Source organism: Artemia franciscana, chromosome 18 (assembly GCF_032884065.1).
Source record: "Artemia franciscana chromosome 18, ASM3288406v1, whole genome shotgun sequence".
Taxonomy (NCBI): Eukaryota; Metazoa; Arthropoda; class Branchiopoda; order Anostraca; family Artemiidae; genus Artemia; species Artemia franciscana.
The window spans coordinates 27,096,875-27,117,509 of NC_088880.1; the positions used below are offsets into that span (position 1 = coordinate 27,096,875).

At 34.8% G+C, this 20,635-nt stretch overlaps 1 protein-coding gene across 7 annotated transcripts in view; it reads right to left on the bottom strand.

The window, feature by feature from the left end:
• LOC136038827 (brain tumor protein-like) overlaps window positions 1–20,635 on the bottom strand; it is a 456,036-nt gene that overhangs the window by 44,865 nt on the left and 390,536 nt on the right. For 5 of the 7 annotated variants that reach the window (XM_065722231.1, XM_065722234.1, XM_065722229.1 and 2 more), the window contains exon 2: window positions 16,524–16,632. The gene's annotated coding sequence lies outside the window, so the exon portion shown is untranslated. Of the gene's footprint in view, window positions 1–950; window positions 2,230–16,523; window positions 16,633–17,140; window positions 17,237–20,635 lie in introns of those variants that run through there. The other 2 variants (XM_065722232.1, XM_065722235.1) reach the window with 2 other exon arrangements.

The window sequence follows — 20,635 nt, forward strand, 5'->3', positions numbered from 1 at the left end:
TTGTTTATTTGCGTATCACTCACCTTAATTTGTCCTTATTTTTCAAAAATATATTTATTTTTTAAGTATAAATATAAAATTATATTTTTGAAATATAATTTTTGAAATATTTTTTTAAACTTTGCCTATATTCCTAGCACCCTTCGAATAATGCAATTATGAAAACTTTAATAGTTTTTAACTCAAAGGATTCTTTAAATCATAAAATTAATTATTTGAGTCAGATAAAAAAAAAACTCTGATCTTAGGATCAATATAACCATGAAGCTTCATTGATTCTTATTTAACTTCATAAATTTAATTTCATAAATTTTTAGTGAAATGATATTAATTTAAAACAGAGCCACAACTTAATGGATATTTGACGAGGACGAAGGGTTCCAAAGGCTGTTTGGGAGGACGAAAGATGTAATGGCTATCCTGGACACACAAAAATATATATTTTTCAGAGTTGAATCAAAATAGGCCTTTTTCTGCATTATTAACCCCGCTTCTAGAAAAAGTATTGACGCAATCCCCCCTTTTCTGCATTATTAACCCCACTTCTAGAAAAAGTATTGGCGCAAGCACCCCCCTTATCTACAGAAAAAAAAATGATTCGCATATCTGCAAGGAAAGCAAAACCGTAACCAAGATTTTTGCATGGCGGGAATTTAAAATATCAAAATTTGCTAATTTTGTTACTTTTTTACGAGTCGGAAAACAATTTCGAGGAAGATGACTGGGCTCAAAGCAAGCAACCCCCCTGGATACGACCTTGAACGATCACCCTACGAAATGTAACTGTCAGATTTAATTCTGAAAACACTCATTCTTATAAACTTTTCAGTTATTTCAAGAATTTCACAGATGGCTATGCACATCCCCCTCCCCCTAAAATGGATACTAAATTAATAAAGAATTAACCAGTTTAACAGTCAATACGTAAAATAGCGAAGCCATGTTCCTACCTTGAGATGAGCTGAAGAGATAATCCATAACAAAGTTCGCAACAGAAAAAATTAACATAAAATCAACTTCTCGCAACAAATTAAAAAAAAACAAATTCAACCCTTAAATAGTTGGGTGCTTTGCTCAAAGGTTAGATTCAAACTAAGGAAGTCTCTCACGGCTACCTGTGGCACTAGAAACCGTCTCCAGGTTGAACATATCTGCGTAGATCTTATTCCGGAAACTCAGCGAGAGAGAGAGAGAGGGGGGGGGGGCTAGGGAAAATACCAATGCCCCAGACAACAAAGAGCTTTGATTGTTACCAAGGGGAGTAATAACGTAAAAAAATAAGTAATAATTGATTTCTTTTTCAGGGAGGTAAGGAAACAAATAGTTGTGTAATGATCCATAGTAAACATAAATACTTAAATGCTTACCTCTGATAAGTTTTTGGCTTCCTAATTATTTATTTAATGAGCATAAAGATGAAATTTGACAGAATCACGTCAAAAAGGAACAATCCTAATTAAATATGAGGTACTTAATGTTTATAATCTCTGTGAAACAAGTGATTTTGCAAGAAGCCTAAAGCTGTAATTAACACCGGACAGACATGATTCTTATATCATTGAATTTATTACTTTCGGATCTATCTGTTCACCGATCCAGAGTTACGATATTACCTAAACATTTTCTTAATATATGATCTAAACTTGCTTAAAATATAGGAAAATTTCAATTTTTCCACGATTTCCGACGTATTTTTCAATCATAAAAAAAACGTAACGCAATATCGACAGATCGACGATATCGACAATATCGACAGATCGAAATATTGACAGATAACAAAGCTCAACCTTAGCTACTGAATGACAGCGAAACTGCTGTGTATAGTATACCAAAAATAACTGAACTCAATAGCACAAAGAATAGCTAAATTAATTTAAGACACTAAAAAATGTATAGTCTCATGTTTTTTTTTTTTAAAGAAATTCAAGGTACATTCTCTAAGGGAAAAGGGGGAGGGGCAGCTCAAAGTGGCGCCAATTTACAATAATTTGGGAAGGGGGGATGTTTTTTTTCAAAAATCTAGGAAAGTGAATTTGTCTGTTTTTTAACGAAAGCACCCAAAAACAGGTATGTTTCAAAATTAAGGGGCATAAAAACTAGGAATATATAAAAAACCCTCCCAATTGACTTCACTGGCACCTCACTATAGTTAGGAAAAAAGGATGAAAAAAGGTTGGTACGGATATTTTAAAATATGGTATATTTGGAGAACATAGGCTTATACATGCATGGCCCCATGTAAGGCCGGAACACATTTCCAGCCCCAACCCTCGAAATGTCAACATTATTATAATTTCTTCACGAATTTTTCGAAACGAAGTTTTTCACGAATTCCTCTGTTTTTCTGGAGGTTTTGAGGATCTCCCACAAAATAAATTAACAGGTATATATATATATATATATATATATATATATATATATATATATATATATATATATATATATATATATATATATATATATATATATATATATATATATATATATATATATATATATATATATATATATATTGGGACACTCGCAATCTTAATGACAATTGAAGCTGACTACTCGGTTTCTTTATTCAGACTCCCATAATCTCCCCATAAAACCCACTCCCCCCCCCCACATCCTGAAGCATCGAATTATTGAACTAACGTAATTTTACCACGTAATAAACCCTTCAATTTACTTATACAAACACAACGATACTAGATTTTAAAAAAATCAAACAAAGTCACTCATGTTTTGCTAAAACACGTTCCTAAATAAATATCACATGGAATCTTTTGTAATAATGAAGCCATTTTTTTAATTCCTAGGAAGACTCATTCTCCCGACAAGATTGGTATCTACTTCCTGATTGGAAACTTAAACTTTTTCAACTTTTCCCTGAATTATTTTTTCTCGTAAAAAGCATTTACTTTGAGGACATGTATACGTCTAAATGCGTATAGTATTCAGAAACAGAGACGTAAACAGTGAAAAAATTGTAGCTATTTTTAGAATTATCAGAAAAAATATCAGGACATGATTTTAGTTATTTCAGAGGGCAAAAAAATATTTTCAAAAATAAAAGTGGCAATAAACGGGCTGGCAACATTGCTGACCATAAGGAGCCAACCACTTTCAGCCACCTAGTTTAAATCTCGGGCCACTCTGTGCCACAAAGTTCTGCCGCGCTTGACACACTTTCGCCTTGCTGGACAGACGTTACCACGTGTATGTGTTTTCTGCAAGTAGTTAGCCCCTCGGCCGCACACAGTTTGAAGAAAGTCCAGTAAGTCAACTCAAAGCATTTTTTTATTAGCCATCACGTCCCTTAACTAAAGCTTATGGGGGCGAACATTACGTCAACAAGATTAGTACATAACTTATAAGAATTTGAATTGATCAAGCTTTCCCAGAATTATTTTCCCCATTTCGACGTATAAAGTTCAATAGGGAAAGTCCCTTTATTTGACAGTGAATCTCAAAATAATGTCTCTGGATATTTCGGTCACAGACACAGTGGCAGTCTACAGCAGATAACCTAAAGACAATTGTGTACATGATCGAAATATCCAGAGATATTTTTTGTGTTTCACTGTTGAACTGTTATTTATACTTCACGGAAAGGCAGTATGGTCTTCGAAAATACCTATTTTCCTCTCATAAAAAGAATTTCCTTTGAAGACTAGTAAATGTGAATGTTTTTTTGAATAAATAGATGTAAACATTAAAAAATTGTAGGTGTTATGAGAATTTTTATACCACAGGGGAGTTCCTCTGCCTTGTCTTTTATTCACATACGGAAACAAAGGAACACAATTCAAAGCTTTAAATTAAATCAAAAGGTATTATAAGGTGCCTGGTTTTAGGAAAGAGTATTTTTAAGCCCAAACATGGTCAAAGTCCATAATATTTAGCATGATCTAGTCTTAGATTAAATTAGGTCGCTCTTCTGTTTCAATTTAATATCCGTAAACGACTAAAAATACATTTTAAACAGGGGTTTAGGTATAACAGAAAAGATACCGTGGCGGAACTGAGCGGCACACGCGGCGTTTTAAGGTATAAAGTGTGTGGCACAAAGTGGACACCCCCACGGTTCGTCCTTGCACTAAGAGAGATAATAATTGAAAGTTCAAAAAAAATTCAAAACTACGCCCTTTGTCATATGTAAAAACTGAACATTCCGCCCTTTGAACCACGATCGCAATCAAATTCACCTCTCAAAAACCCTACTCAACACTCATGGATATGAGCCTCCTGAATCTTAAACTCCATACATGGTATTGACCCTGAATAACATTACATTTACAAAAAGAGAAGCAAAAACGAAGCTTTGTACTCGTTTATCAAAACGGGTATAACAAAGAGTGCAATATACCTAAAACACAAGCAGAAAAAAATTATTTGGCGAGATTCCGCTAAAGTCATGATCAAGGCCTTCGTCAATAATAAAAATTATGCCAGAATCCTGAGGGCGTAAACCGCAAAACCGCTGTTATCTCGTAAGCTAAATCGGCAATAAAACAACCTGAACAGTATGATTTTTTTAAGGATATTCCTTTGAATTTTGACTAAACCAACAATAAATAAATTTGCTAGGATACAAGCAAAAAAGCTGAGTTCTCGCCACCTGGTGTAGCACCACATGTGCCGCATAATTCTGCCATGCTTGGCACAGTCTCTAAGGCGATTGGCACACACTCCAAAACGCTTGGCACAGTTCCACCACGCTTAGCATGCGCTACCTGGCGTACGATTTATGACAGAGCGATTCCTCGGATACAAGTGTGTGGTGTAGACAGAAGTCATTTCTTCCCTCCAAATTAAAAAAAAAAAAAAATGCTGATTGGCTATATCCGTGATTTTTGAAAAAATAAATTCATGTGAATAACGTCACATTCAAATGCATTTAAAGAGCAAAAAAGATACATGATAGAACAATGACATTATACACTGTAAAAGAGGTGCTGCATTCAAACATTTTTTTATTAGAATAAAATATGCCCAGAAGACAGTAAAAAAAAAGATACGAAGTTAATGGCCATTTAAGCTTACTTGAGGTGAATAGGCTATACACAAAATTTTGAATAACAGAACTTAAATATCACGAGGGGGGCTTCAGGAACTTAAAAATGCCTAGGTGGTATATGGCCCAAAATTGGTTGGAAACCATTGGGCTATATACTTAAAAAAATTGAAACATTGAATGCATAAAAATATCTGTATCATAAATACCCCCAACGAGGCCGTATCTAAGGATGTTAATTGACCCCCCCCCCATTTCTGTCCAACTTGTAAAAACATGACAAAATTCTTGCCCCACCCCGAACAAAAATTCTGGCAACGACCTTGGCCCCCGACATTAGTTTCACTTCATCTAAAACGAAATGCTGGCAAAATTCACGAGAAGGAGGAAAACAGTAAGTGTGTTACATTTAAAGTGAGGAATAGAATAAGCAAGAATAAGAATAACAATAAACCAGTGTCTTCAAATTTTTTATTGTCTCTTAATGGTGTAACAACGAACTATGATTCAGCATTAAAGTGACTTACAGCCATAAAAAAGTGAACTCCCATTGTTATTCATCTAAAGTTATTTCTTATAATTTATTGTATATTACATATTTTATCTTACAATTTTGTAAGAACTAGTACAAGCACTTAAACTTGGCTGTTGTCGTTAACGCATTAAAAAAAAAAAAAAAAAAAAAAAAAAAAAAAAAAAAAATTGTTATTCATTATTCCCATTGTTATTCATCTAAAGTTATTTCTTATAATTTATTGTATATTACATATTTTATCTTACAATTTTGTAAGAACTAGTACAAGCACTTAAACTTGGCTGTTGTCGTTAACGCATTAAAAAAAAAAAAAAAAAAAAAAAAAAAAAAAAAAAAAAAAAAAAAAAAAAAAAAAAAAAAAAAAAAAAAAAAAAAAAAACAGGCCTGTAAGAGCTGGGGTCTTCTGTGACAACAAATGGACATAGTACATTTAAATCTCAAAGCATTAGCTAATATCAATTTTAATTTAACATGTATTGCCGACCTCTTTTAATCACATTAGCTTACTTTGTATCAGCATTTACATTATGTATCTTTCTTCTTTTTTGCTTCTTAAAAGTAAATTTACAACCCTGAGGACTCTAGCATACTTTAACATAGAGCAGAACAAACTGTCTCCTACACTAGGAGGGGAGGGACCTCAAAAGCAGGTATTTCAACCAAATTTTCGAATTTTTATATTTTTAACACAGTTCTCCAAAAGAGCCAGTAAGAACATGTAAAGCTCATAAGTTAGTTTAAAATTAAATTTAAATGTGTCATAAGAGAAAAATGTATTTTTGTATGTGTTTGGACCCTTAGCCACTAGGGAAACTTTGTCCCCCCAAAAAATTGGATTGGATACTTGGGGCCAGAGGAATAGGTTTCTTTTTTACTTTATAAAAATAGCAACAAAACAATCAAATGGTTTGAAACAGGAAATATGATGTTTTCAACCTTTAATGTAGTTTTTCTTAGGTATTTATAAATATGGATAAGCATGTAAAATCCTTCACATATCTTATGTAAAATCGGCGCAACTATCTTTTCTGGAACCCCTACGCTAGGAACCCACGAATTAAAAATAGTATACGACCCCTCGTGAAGTAAGTTCAATTATACCCAATCATCAGAAGAAACCCATATACACAGACATATTGAATTCCATAGGGGAACATTGAAAAGTGAAGAATGTGGGCGGCCCCCTTCTAGGCATATTGAGCAGATGGTGAAAAAACAAACCCTATTGTTTTCTTCCTTTGTCCAATGAAGCAGCCTAATTAAGCTTATTTTTCTTAATTTATGAGAGAATGCAATTCGAATGATTCTAACTAAAATTAATAAAAATTAGCATTAATAAAAATAGCGCTTAATCTCTTAGGTTTATCATTGCAGATGAATTTTGCAAGGCTAAATCAAGGATAGAACTACTAATCTTGATTAACTACCGTTGGCTTGCAAAGCACATATTTCCAATAGGATTCTCGGGGGAGGGGGGGGCTACAACGTATCTTGCTACACAGTTGACCATTTTTAGCGACTGTTCGTTCCTTCAAAGAAGCCGTCTATAAATTTACTAGCCTGTAGAATAATTTTAGACTTTACCAGTATCTAAAGAGCCAACATTTCTTATTGTTACGTATCTTTCAAATAGGTGAAAGGCAGACCTCGCACAGCATGGGTAAGGAACGGATATTAATATCTTGTTAGGCACAAAAGTAGGAATTTTTCTGGGGGAGGGGGGTAACAATAAACAAACCAAAAGTTCATTCAAGGGATTGCCCACTATCAGAAATCAGGTCCACCAGACGGTGTATGCCAGACGTGGCAGAACTATTTTCGCATTTTTTTTTTTTTTTTGTCATTTTTATGTCAATTTTCGTCGATAAAACCCTTCCCAATCCAAGAATTTTGCAGATTTCGCTAAAATTAGAACTGTGCCGAGCGTGGCGGAACTGAGCGGCGCAAGTGACACTCCAACATATACACCGGTAGCGGGAAGTGGGTAGCCCCAGATTTCATTGTACATATTTAGTTACTAATTCAAAGGAGGAAATTTTCATTTGAAATGATTAGCCTTGTTGTAAAAATCGTCTTACTCTTTGTCACTGACAGGCTCAGAAATTAGGTCATGGGGAAATGTTTTCAAGTTCCTAAATCCACCCTTTCTCCACTCCAAAATGATGGTTTCTCATGAACCATGCAAATTGTTGTGCTACGTGAATGACTCGTTCAGGGTTCAACAAATGACCTAGGACAGGCTGTGGAAACATGTTTTGAACGTCATGCATTCCCTACTTCTAATATTTGAAACATTCAAGCCCAGCTTAGGAAAAAAAGAGCTAGGGTTAAAGTTCGGCTAAAGAATCGACTATACAAAATCTTCTAAGTATTATAAGTGGGAATGGGGTGGAGAGGAGAAATCAAAAACATCTGCATCCCGTGCCCCCAATTCACCTACAGATTCATTTTCGAACGTTTCATTTAACTATGAAAACCAGAACACGACTCCCTAATAGGCCACTCCTTCTTACTATTATCAACCCCCAAAATAGTTATAGCCTATCCAAGGCCGTATTCAGGGGGCGGGGTTAAGGAGGTCTGACCCCATCCCCGAAATGTTTGTCGGACTTGCAAAAAAAAACGTAACAGAATGAATATAAACAAATATCTGATGAGTTTTTTGAGCTTTAATCTATTTTTATTCTTCAAATTAGAACTTAAAAAATTATAAACGACGTCATATTAATTTAACTACCTTTTATTCCATTAGATTTCTGGAAATAGTGTCTGATAGACAATGACTAAAACATGCACTATCACCATTTGCTTACCTCTCCTCCCCCCGCTGAATTCCATCCTAGGCTTCCACCCTCGCATCTTGCTCAGGGGTGGAACGGTATGCAGCCTTAGGAACTCTCCCGATGTTTTGAATACCATATTCTACGGTAAAAACGCACAAATTAAGAACCAATCAGGGGCGTAGACAGGAAAGTATTGTGGGGACTCGAGTCTTTCAAATCCATTCTAAAAAGTTGAATAATCCGGAAAATATTATACTTATTAAATGCTTGTATGTTTGGCCAGATTCATCATAATGCAGATAGAAAAACTGTTTTCATGTATTTTTAATTTCAAAGCATTACACTTTATATCTCCATTCTGATTGGCCAATCACAAAGATCACGCACGAAAGTTGAATATTGCTAAATTGAATAAGTTTCGCACGTGATTAGTGCTGCAGTGCGTATTTTTAATTGTATCCATAACCTTGATTATAGCGACACTTAAGCTGTAGACTGACATATATGAAGATAATTACTATGTTGCAACTTATAAAATCGTATGTCATATCAAATGGGTCGGCCACACAAAAGGGACCTTTAACTAACTTCACCCTTTTATAATTTGACAATACTGTGCGAAATACTGTTATACACAACTCTTTGTCAAACGGAAGTTTGAATATCGTCAACAACCTTTCCAGTCTCAAACAAATAAAATTTCATTTAGGTCATCTGGTTCAATCCCCAGACTATAAAACACGATCAGACACTACAAGACAAGAAACGGGCAAATAATCACACACACACAAAAAAAGTCTCAACAGCATGCAGGTCGACCCAGCAAATTCCAGACATGTCAAAAATCTCATCGAAATGGTATTAAACCTTCGAAAAACTGGTTCTTTATTAAAATGACCCAAACTATTTTCAAGTGGATAGTGGAAAATGTAACAATAGGCATACTCGAACAATACAAGAAGCTTACGGTTGACCTAATCCTATTTGATATGCCCGGATGGAGGGGGTAGGTTCTATTGTGAAGGGTGAAAAATGAGGGTCACAAGGGGAGGAGGGACATTTAAAAATAGGAATGTTCACACAAATACAATAAGTCCAGATGAAGCAATGTGCAATTTTCAATGCTTTCTTGAGTCTAAAGACTAGGGACGCTTCTGGGTACGAGATGTATTCATACCTTTTAAAAGATTTTGTATTTAAAAGAGCCGTTGAAAATTCGTTGGGTTGCATTGTAACTAAATAAAATCAGTAACTTTCAATGAAAATATAGAAGATCGCAGTCTAGCCATATACGCAACCAAATGGTACAGAGAAGCCAGTTCACGGAAATGCAGGGGGGGGGCATGTACGTATTTTCATAATCACTAAGAGGCAATTTAGTTTTTTTTTTCAATGAAATAACCAAACAAGATTAGGTCGAATGGTATACCCTTTAAAGAATTACCCTAAAAATGGGATAGTACCCCCCTCCCAAACTGACGCCTCTTGTCTCAGAGCCTGCCATCCCCAGATTTTTAATTTTTAAACGAGGTTTGTAATTATTTCTAACCATGAACTTTCTGATAAAATTTTCCCGAAGGGGCAATTTTTTGGGGAGAGGGGCACAAATAAGGGCAAATGACACATAAACCATAGAGGGATTTACTGGGAAATTATAAAAATCTTAAGGAATGCCAAAACGGTGACTGTTCATAATTTTAGCAAAATTCGGTGAATTTAGCCATTTTGTAATTCTATCCCTGCTAGCAAATGTGGCACGCCAAAAACTAATCAATGGTATGGCAAAGCCATAGATGGACACAGCCAAGATAATATGTTATTAAGATTTTTATAAATATATCGAATCCCCCTCCCCCCTCAAAACAACAACAGAATATAATGCTGAAAAGCGCGTTTTTGGGCTAAATATCCAAATGAATTTACTTTAAGTGTGTTTTAATTAGTTTCTCAATCCTACCAGCCTCTCACCAACATTCTATGATTATCCTAATAATAATGAGGTTTTATCTGCGCAAATAGCTAGTTCTTCCTACTTTGACCAGTTCGACCCCCCCCCCCCAATACGCTCCTGCATTCGCAACTACTCAAGCTTTGACTGTTTGAATTTCCCAAAATATAATTTTCGCCTTGGTATCTTTTTTTTCAGCGAAATAACCAGACAAGGGTAGGTCGAATGATATGCCCCTTAATGAATTACCCTAAAAATAGGATAGCACCCCCCTCCCAATCTGACACCTCTTGTCACGGAGCCTGCCATCGCCAGATTTTTAATTTTTAAACAACGTTATAATTATTTCGAACCAGGAACTTTCAGATAAGATTTTTCCGAAGGGGAAATTTTTTTGGAGGGGAGGGGCGCAGATAAGGGCAAATGACACACAAACCGTACAAGGATTTACTGGGAAATTATAAAAATGTTAAGGAATGCCAAAACGCGACTGTTTATGATTTTAGCAAAATTCGGTTGATTTAGCCATTTTGCAATTCTACCCCTGCTTGCAAATGTGGTACGCTAAAAAATTAATCAATGGTATGGCAAAGTTATAGATGGACACAGCCAAGATAACATGTTATTAAGATTTGTATTTCGAATCCCCCTTCCCCCCTCAAAACAACAACAGAATATAATGCTGAAAAGCGCGTTTTTGGGCTAAATATCCAAATGGTTTTACTTTTAAGTGTGTTTTAATTAGTTTCTCAATCCTACCAGCCTCTCACCAACATTTTATGATTGTCCTAATAATAATGAGGTTTTATCTGCGCAAATAGCTAGTTCTTCCTACTTTGACCAGTTCGACCCCCCCCCCCCCTGAAATACACTCCTGCATTCGCAACTACTCAAACTTTGGCTATTTGATTTTCCCAAAATATAATTTTCGCCTTGGTATTTTCAATCGCCGAAAGTGAAAATAAATATATAATGAAACACATACGGAGCATATTTGAACTTTCAACAACTGTTCTGTTGCAACAACAATAAAAAATAATATTGTTGAAATAAAAAATATGTTGAATAAAAAATATGTTGAAATAAAAAATATGTTGAATAAAAAATAATATTGTTGAAATAAAAAATATGTTGAATAAAAAATATGTTGAATAAAAAATAATATGTTGAAAAAAAATATGTTGAATAAAAAATAATATGTTGAATAAAAAATAATATTGTTGAAATAAAAAATATGTTGAATAAAAAATAATATTGTTGAAATAAAAAATATGTTGAATAAAAAATAATATGTTGAATAAAAAATATGTTGAATAAAAAATATGTTGAATAAAAAATAATATGTTGAATAAAAAATAATAAGGCAATAGAAATGTTCTTACGAGTGATGTATTCAAAGTGGATGGGGCACACAGATTTTAATTTGATGCTCACAAGGGATGCTAAATTTCTAAACCACTTGATTAGTGGAGGTAAGCAGATTAAAATAGTCCGTCAAGGATGGCGGATATTGTGCCAAGCGTGGCAGAACTGGCCAGCCCACATGGCGTTCTGAGATGTTCACGAGGTGGAAAAAATTGGACACCCCTTCGCTAGGGTGGCTAATAGTTGTAATACTCTAGCAGGTGATAGGATGGAGTCTTGTCCTGTAAAAATTATTATCCGGAAAATAGCTCCCCCCCCCCCAAATGGATTGAAGATGACCACTTGAACTAACTCTTCTCATATCATGATTAAGAGCCCCACAAGTTTATCCCTATGTCTCATTGTGTTCCTTGGGGGGTTTCCTTATCCCGTGTGTGCTATAATGTAATGGTAATAAATTAGATTGAACAGTCGTAAATATGTAGATGCAAATGAGTCAATTTTCGCTAAAATTTCAATTACCGCAAGAAGTTCAGAGTTAGAATTATCGCGCAAAATTGAAATACCTCAAAATTAGTTCAGAACAAAACAGGAACAATTTCACACTCCTCCTCCTTTTTTGCTTCTTTTGCTGAAGGTATATTTTTCCAAAAAAAAAAAAAATATTTGTCTTGAGCGATTAGATGGATAATCACACACATTATCTTTACTTAAACAAAGCTCAAATCCGAAAGTCGAGCCAGGAAACTTCCCTGTTTCCGTCTAAATGCCCGATGTTTTCGACTTTTAATCCCACCAATTAGCTCCTTACACCAATAAATCGTGTTTTTAATTGCTCTAATTCTTTTAATTTAATTTTTTATTTATCATAATGTAATTTTATAAATTTAATTTAAATTATTTTTTTATTCTTTTTTATTATTTTGTTCTTTTTTATTTCATTTAACTTCACAGTTTAATTTTATTTAATACATTTTATTTTATTAACCATGATAATTTTATTTCATAATTTAAATTCAAGTACCAGCAGCATACAAGAAATCGATTCTGTAATAAGGCAACAAAAGCAATAAAAAAAACCACCCCTCTTTTCCTTGTCACTTTCAAAGTACTCAAAAAGGGTATCCTTCAGCAACCAAGAGAAGCCAAACAATACACCACCATTTCCTCTACTTTTTTGTGTCATTTGATATGACAACACTGACCTTCCGGCTCTAGTGATGCATAAAGCTCAACGTTGTCAGTTTTGAATTAACGGAAGCCCAAAAGAAGACGAGGCCCTTGAGCCACGGAAACAGATGGAAACCGAGAATAGTGAGAAAATCGAAATGACCCAAACTATTTTCTTTGTAATAATAAAACTTAAAACAATTATCCCGTCTCATAATAACTATTATCTATACGTAATATGTCAGAAATAATTGAAAACCTCATTCACATAATCAAAAGAAGGTCTTGAGAGGCTTTCTTTTTGCAATTATCAATTCCATTGTAAAATGTAACTTCCTATCACTAACTCATATTTATACTTTCTTTAATTTACAAAATTTGATTACAATCGACAATATCCCTAGCTTCCGTGTAATATAGACGGATTGTCTATATTTATGATTGACAGATTTAGTCAAAGTTAACTGATCACTCATCTTAAGTCAAATTGAGGGACACAGAGAAGGTAGTTAGTAATAGTAACATAATTGACGTCTTTTGACTTAATCCGGACTAGACGTGATGAATCCCTTATTCCTTATAGCTATCAAAATGTATAAACCTTAATAAAAATAGTAAAAAATCGAGTTCTTTAGATGCCAAATAGACGAATTGCATAAGATGAACCGTGGACAAAATTCAGAAGCACGACATACTTACAAACACAGGTAAGACCAAGGGTTCCCAACCGATTTTGGGCCATGCCCCACCTAGGCATTTCTAAAATCCTAATGTCCCCCTCGTAAAATTTAAGTTTTGTCATTCAAAATGTTTCGTGTATTTACCTGAAGGAAACTTAAAAGGCATTTTTTTTTTTTTGGGGGGGGGGGGTCGTTTACTAGCCATATTTTAATCTAATGTAAAATATTGTCTGAACAAAACACCTTTTATACAATGTATAACGACGTCATTGCAATACTATCATGTCTCTTTTTTGCTCTTTAAATGCACTTGAATATCACGTCATTCACATGAAAAAATATATATATTTTTTAATTAAGGCTCTAAATTATGGTCACTGGAAGGGTGCACATCCTGCCCAAGACCCCTAAATAATGCCACGCCCCACCAATGGGGCCTGCACCCCACGTTGGGAATCACGGGGCTAGACGGACGAGGGCGGGTTTCATCTTTCCCATAAATTGATTCCAAGTAGATACCCTAGCGTATTATTTTTAAATTTGCCCAACAAATACCACATTTTGTCCCTTAATCCTACGATCCAAGCCTCAAAGAGTTGGACACGCATGTGCCTATGTACTACTAAATTGGATAATAGTCTACTACATGGTGGAAAGTGTTCAGGTTTTTATTTCATTATGTTGTTGAGCATGGCATGTAATTTTCTAGTTGAGGAAGGGAGTCATTAATCCCTTTTTAAGGAATTCCTTTCATGTGCGTATAAAGTTAAAAATCGATCCAGTTGTTTAGAGTAAAAACGAGGAGGAATTAATAAATGGATTGAGTTACCCCCATTAGGTAAGCACGCTTCAGCCTTCATACCCCCTGAAATTCCCCCAATTTTACGGATTTCCGAGTATTTTTCAATATTGTCTACTGATAACTTATTAGCACCTAGCCCCCCCCCCCAGGAACTAAATTCTTTTGTGCAAGCATGACGGCCTTATATTATACGTGCTAAGTTAAACAACAACTCAAAAAGAATGTAGCCAGTCTCGGAAAACACAATGATTCATCAAAATACTAGTCGGACATCAACTATGAAAGGTCAAGGAAAATTCACAAATCATCAAAATGACTTGATAGTAATCAAAGACAAAATATCTGACTTCACAGAAAATGCGAAGCGACTGTTGATTAAATTCTTTTCATACCCACCTAGTAGAACCACCTTGGAGTCATAACCGCCTTGGCAAAGGGTCATATCAGCAATCAAGAAATATATAGTAGAGCTACATGGACACAAAGGGGCAGATTTAGAGTAAAATCTTGGGGGAGGCCCAATGCGGCAATGAGCAAAATCTTGGGGAGGCCCAATGTTACAAAGGTACCAATAATTGACAAATTAACAAATTTATTCTAAAAAAAAAAAAATAAGGAATGAGGACACCAGAAAAAAATCTTGGGGGGAGGGGTCTCCCCCAGTATCCGCCACTAAGGACACAAAGAAAACTGGAACTGCAAGGAAAGCCAATATCAGGGCTGTCAGGCCTAAAACTTGTACCTAACATCTTTACACTTCTGAGATAATTGCCAACAACTGTTTGCAAAGCTGTTCTCAAAGGGAAGAACCACGGTAGTTCAGATTAGGAAGTTCAAAGTGTGACGCAAAATAGGGTACTTGTGTATTATACCGCCAACACTGAAGTTCTACATCCAAGTAGAACCTAAGCATAACCGGTTTCTTCGTTAGTTTCTTTCAGCTTAGTGTGAGACAAAGACAAGTGACATAATAGATGGGAAATACATAATTTGGGCTATATATTTGCACATTAGGGGGAGGGGGTAAAGCATTTGGGCAGTGTGTAGTTAGGAAACAATTCTTACTTCATAATATTCAGAATAATTTTACCTAACACATTTTGCATATAGACCCGCTATACTTTACTCCCACCCCCTAATGTGGAGATATATAGCCCAAATTTGTTTCTAGAGTATTATATTTTCATCAAATTTCGGGATATTTCATTATGATTTAGCGTCAAAGCAGGTTCTACTTAAATGAAGCACTTGAGTGTCGGCGGCATAATATATAAGCACCCAAAATAGTAACATGTATATCCTTCATTCGAGAATAATTCAGCAAACCCTCTTTGGCAACTACCTTAGGGGTATGAAAATGTCAGACAGGACTTTTAGAAGAGATAGCGGCGATATTTTGCTAAATATCAAGACATATCCGTGACTATCGGAATACCAGAGGCAGTCATGTACCCCCCCCTCCCGAATATTCTCATATATTTACGACTTTCACATGATTTTTGAGGAATTCGTCTTTTCTCGCCGCTTTAACAAATAATTCCTCCTTCCAATAAAGACATACTCGAGTTCTTACCTACCAGAGCAACAACCATAAGATGTTTATTTAGTTAGTGCTTCAAGCAAACTAAAAAAAAACAAAAAACATATATTTCATGTACCATGTTGCCTGGGGCCCATAGTGACAAAAAGACGGGCCTGAAATTTGTACTTAAGACAACAAAAAGTACAATTTTTGATTTTCGAAGTGACTGCTTAAAAAATGATTGGAAATGCGTGCCCTTGCTTACCTATTTACACTATTATTCGATGGAAAGTATGATAGAGCAAATTAAGAGGTAAACTTTATCCATTAAAAATCTAGACATGCGCCTTTATGGCGATTCTTCCATAATCACGTAAGGGGGAATGGGGCTTGGTCCACTTGGACGAGTATCACACTATAGAAGTTTTGCAACAGTTTTGCCTGATAAGGTTGAATTTGAGCCATTCCCTTTTTGAAGTTTTCCCACTGAATTCTTGAAATCTTCGCATTTTCACCCAAGAAATGGTATTTTCGGTGTATTTTCACTTTTAAAGCTACGCTACAGTATACTGTACATCTTGCAACGCTGGCTGACTACAGAAAAAAAAATTCATTTGACAATCCACTTGCGCCCAACATTTTTTTTTCTTTGTAAATCTACAATTTTTACAACAAATAGTAAAAAACAAATTGAAAATAAAATTTTAAAAACATACCTTAATGTAAAACAGCGCGTAGAACTAATTATCCAATGGTTGAAAAACAGAGAATTAAAATATCCAATTTCACACAGCAGTTTATGCTAGGTCATTCCGTGCTAAAAACCTAAGCGAAAAATACAATAATAAGGAAAATGAGCTATGATATTGAGGAATTTAAGTAAAAATTGAATAAACACGCTCAATCAAGACTACATCTAGAGGAATGGGGTTACACAAAGGTAAATTTTTCGGCTATACAATGATAACCTTCCTCCCCCCCCCCCCCAAAAAAAAAATCAAAATACTAAAAACAACCCTGGATTGTAACCCTGGATGTAACTGCATCGTAGTTTGTTTCACCAAAGAACCTAACTTCACTTATTGTGTGGGTTCCCAATAATACACAAGTACCTATTTTACTTTCAAAATTCATCTATTTTCGAACTACTTTCTGTTATGTTGTCCACCCGATCCACTAGAATCTCCCAAGCATTGGCTAAGGCTTACCATTATTTGCTTTGATTGATAAATAAAATGCAGCATTAAACGGAAATCCTTGCCAAAACTAAGCCCCTCCTTTCAACAAATATCCACGAAGATATCTGAACAGTCCCATCATATAAATTTATTACCTAAAACAGTTCAATACGAGTTTCTGGATCACCAAATATTCCATGATTCATTTGCCTCACAAAATCATAGTATTTACACTTCAGAGAGAATAGTAAACTTTCATATGGTGACTCATGATGAATGACTCAGAAATAAAAAGCGAAATATAACGTGGAATCCAAAGGGTTACTGGCTTTGAGGATTCTCGTACACCAGGTGGCGTGTATGAAGGGTGCAGCCCATGTGGCGCTCCGAGATGGATAATAAGTGGAGGAAAGTGGGTGACCCCTCGATCAAGGTGAAAAACAATTGTGATTAAGCGAGACTAAAGGCATTATTTAAGGGGCAATTTTGTTTTGGGAAAGGTGCTCTTTAAGACGAAGGGCTTTTGCTATCTTGGAAGAAGTTACGTAAGGATAATGAATCTTTCAGGAAAGAATCATGAGCCTAAATTAAACCCTGGGAGGATGTCTTCAGGTTCCTATCTATCCTTTCCCTTTCTAAGACTCAGAGGATTGTAAAAGACAGAGTTATGCTGGTTATAACATGGGCAAAAAAATTCTTCAGTTTTGATTTGAGTATACTTTTATTTGATGTCAGATTCTGAAAACTTAATTTTTTTACGTAAAGATTTTTTCTTTGGGTGGGGGAGGGGATTTTCCGGTAATTTTTTCGATCACTGATTATTGAAACAGAGGAGAAATAGACATATCTCTAGAGTCAGAATTTCATCCACAATCTGAATACAAAATTCGTTTCCGTCGCGAATTTAGACTACTTTATCCCCCCCCCCTTAATGGTCATATATACTGGCCTATCTTGGATTGCATATATGCAATGCATTTTTAATCGTTTTGATTAACCGGTATATGAATTTGAAAAAAAGTGACGCATAGAAAATTCATTCTTTCAATGTATATATTTCACCATTAGGCGGAAGAAGTGAGGATAAATTAAATTAGTATTATATTTGGATTCAGGATCAAATTCTGATTCTGATGGTATGTCAATTTATTGATCATTTCAATAATCTTTGAACCAAAAAAATGCCAATTTTCTTAAAATCTCTAAAATCTTATAAATCAGGATTTAGTAAAGGTGCTATTCTCAAAACACTTTTCTTAGGCCCGATTTACACTACAATCTATTTACAGAAGTTTAACTTAAAATTGAAGTTAATTCATATCATCAAAGGTTAGTACCCTTGGAGGAGGAAAACGTGAAGGTAAACACTCAAAAATACCTTTCCGGAACATAATCTAGGTTCTGGGGCTATCCCTAAAAGTTTCAGTTACAGAACCACCTGCTTTCTATGATACCAGTCTTTCATCTAGAATTTTAACAAACTAAATTATTACAATCATTTAAAATTAAATGATTAGATAATAAATTTTTAATTTATTATAAACTAAATTATTTAATAATTAGTACTATGGTAGCCTCATTATAACAACAATAACTTGTCAAATTAATACAGGATATAGATACGAAAAGAATCATAAACATGATTCAGAGAGTTATGCCAAAAGATCCATGGGTGTCCGCAAAGAAAAGGGGGATACACTAGGCATATGTCCCATTGGAAAACCTAACAGTGACAAATTGCCCAGTCCCTTGACGACCAAAAATATAAAGGTGTTGTATTAAAGGGCTTAAAGGGTTGCATATAAAGGACTGCATTCCGACTCTCCAGAAGGAAACGCTTTTAATTTTGAGAACTACTTTAAAACATGATGAAATGCTTACTAACATTATTCCTTAATGCGTAATGTATTCATTATTCCTTAATGGGTATATATCTGACCATTAGGAGGAGGGGATGGGCAAAAAGTTTATCGGTACACCTGAAAAAATTATATTAGAAAGTAATTTACAATGTTTTAAAGCAGTTTTCAGAATGTTATAGTGTTTCCTTTCGGTCACCGGAAAAGAGTACTAAAATCATTTAGTTTTATAACATAAAAAATTTCTCTGAACCATTTTTTCAAACTTTGTTTCAGATCGAAGTCAGAAACAAACACCTATAGTAAATTTGCACAGCTTCCTGGAAATTTGCATCTTAACTAAATTACAATACAGTTGATAGGCTATTCTAATCTAATTAAAACCAATAACAGACATTTCATCCTTTATTTTGGTAAAGTCCTTAGGAAAAAAAAAACATATATTGTTTTGCAGACAGGCACATGCTCGGGATTGATCTCAAGGGGGGAAGAAACCATAACAAGAACAACATAGGCCTACTTTAATAGCAAATGTACATAAAATGGAAGAAAAACAAAGGTAAAATTCTAGTTAATTGACTTCTTGCTATCTTGGAAAGGGTTTAGGTTAGGAAAATGAAACTTTTAGGGATGGGTCTACAGGCTCAGTTATGTCCCGGGAAGGTATTTTAAAGTACCCACCTCTACTGCTTCTCCCTCTAGAGGGCCCTGAAATTTGCCTACATGACAGGTTGCTTTCTAGTTTTTTGCAACTTACTAGTTGCTTTTTCTCTGCCTTTAGTTCTGAAAATGCAATTCCTGTTATTTGAATAGAATTTTGAGCAAAATCAATGTTTTTTTTCAAAATTTAAGAAATATATTTGCATATCTTTTAAACCTTGTAAAATGGAATTGAGCAAAGTTATGAAGCTGAAAACAATTTTGTTGTACTTCAATTAAGCAGAAGACCTATTTTGAAAGGTTTCACTTTCGTAAAACACATATTTTTAAATGTCATTAAAGGTCAAGCCCCTCTAGAGGGAGAAGGAGTGGAGGAAGTTGCTTCAAAATACCTTCCCGGGACATACTTTAGTCTGTAGATTCATCCCTGAAAGTTTCATTTTCCTAACCTAAACCCTTTCTGAGATAGCGAGAAGTCAATTAACTAGAATTTTACCAAAACAAAATTTCAATCATAAAATTTCCGCAACCGAGGCCTCCACCTGCCTACATGTCAGCTTACAAGCTGCAAACAATTCAATGCAAACTTTACAATTAAAATTTACCTAAATACAGCTACAAAACAAACATTAAAATTTGAATAGGCCTAGCTCAATAGCTTTCCGAGTTAAGAAAATGCTGCTAAACTACAATTTTGTCCAGACCTACAGTCAAGACTGTATCAACGTCCTTTACGAGAAAATAATTTGACAAAATATAAAAAATACGGCTATATGCATTTTGCTACTTTTTTACGAATTGGACAAAAAGTTGGGGTGGACAGGGATTTTTGAAAATCTGGTATATCCCCAACCCAGGATACAACCTTGCATACTGTCCAAGAGAGGTAAGGTAACTCTAGATGAATAACTTTTTTACAATATTTCTTGGAAAGTAAGCTAGTTCAGATTGAAATTTTCAGAAATTGGCCCAATTTATCGTCTAAATTATGCCCAGAAAGGTCTTTTGTAGTATCTTCCTCTTCATCCTCCTTTCAACCTTTGATTGAACTTGTGCAAACTTTGAATTCATCCCTGAAATTTTCATTCTCCTAACTCAACTATTCGGCCTATCCCAAATAGCTAATAGCCC